The following is a 1,281-nucleotide window of genomic DNA, read 5'->3' as shown; positions in this document are numbered from 1 at the left end:
TGCCAGACTGTGACAACCAAAATTTCTCAAGACATTGTCAAATGTCCCCTGGGGGTTCCTGTTGAGGACCACTGATCTACCGCAAGAGATTCCCAGACAGAGGGGACAGCAAGTGCAAAGACCCTGAGGGAGGAGAGTCCTTGGCGAGTTCAAGAATTAGCAAGGAAACGAAGGCGGACGGAGCAGAGCGGGCAGTAGAGGGGTGATGTCACAGGTCTTGGAGAACAAAGTCATTGTGAGCCATTGTGAGTAATGCTGCTATGAGTGTTCCTGTGCGTGTCTTCCCTCAGTCTGTGTACTCATTTCTCCTGGGATATACTCAAGAGTGATGTAGCGGGATTACAAGGTGGACATATGTTCAAATTCAGTAGATACGGCCACACAGTTTTCCAAAGTGTTTGCACCAATTTGCTCCCCCAACTGTGGTGTTTGAGAATTCGTTGCACCATTTCCTGGCCAGCACTTGGTATTTCCTATCTTTTTCATTTTAGGATTTTGGTGGGTGTGTAGCACTATGAAGAGAACTCTGGTGGCACCGTGTTTAAGCACTCAGGTGCTAACCCAGGAGTTGCTCCGTGAAAGATGTGGCAGTCTGCTTCTGTGAAGATTACTGCCTTGGAAACCCTATGGGGCAGTTCTACTCTGTCCCACAGGGTCACTATGCATTGGAATCAACTGGTCAGCAAAGGTTCCCCCACCCCCACCCCCACCCCCAGTAGTGCTATCTCACTGTAGTTGTAATTTGCATTTCCCTGATAATCCAATACCTTTGCATATGTTTGTTGGCCGCTTGGGTATCCTCTTTTCAGATTTGCCTGTTAAGGTCTTTGGCCCATTTTTTAATTGGGTCGTTTGTCCTATTGCTTTGTAGTTCTTTGTGGTTCTGAATCCAAGTCACTTGTGAGATCGATGTATTGTAAATATCACCTCCACTCTAGGAGTTCAAATGCTGTTATGTGTTTTCTACTGCGGTGTAGTCGTATTCCTGCCATCTTCTTGTGATGTTTTCTGCATCATTCAATATTTTGCCCATAGAATCTTTCAATATTGCAACTCGAGGCTTGAATTTTTTATTCAGTTCTTTCAGCTTGAGAAATGCTGAGCATGTTCCTTTTTGGTTTTCTAACTCCAGGTCTTTGCACATTTCATTATAATAATTGACTTTGATTATAGTATCTTCTCTAGCTGCTCTTTGAAATCTTCTGTTCCGGTCTTTTATCTTGTCATTTCTTCCATTTGCTTTTCCTACTCTCCATTCAAGGGCAAGTTTCAGAGTCTCTT

Source organism: Orycteropus afer, unplaced genomic scaffold (genome assembly GCF_000298275.1).
Source record: "Orycteropus afer afer isolate SDZICR_OR568_19922 unplaced genomic scaffold, OryAfe1.0 scaffold00061, whole genome shotgun sequence".
Lineage (NCBI taxonomy): Eukaryota > Metazoa > Chordata > Mammalia > Tubulidentata > Orycteropodidae > Orycteropus > Orycteropus afer.
Note: the sequence above shows the minus strand (reverse complement) of the source record.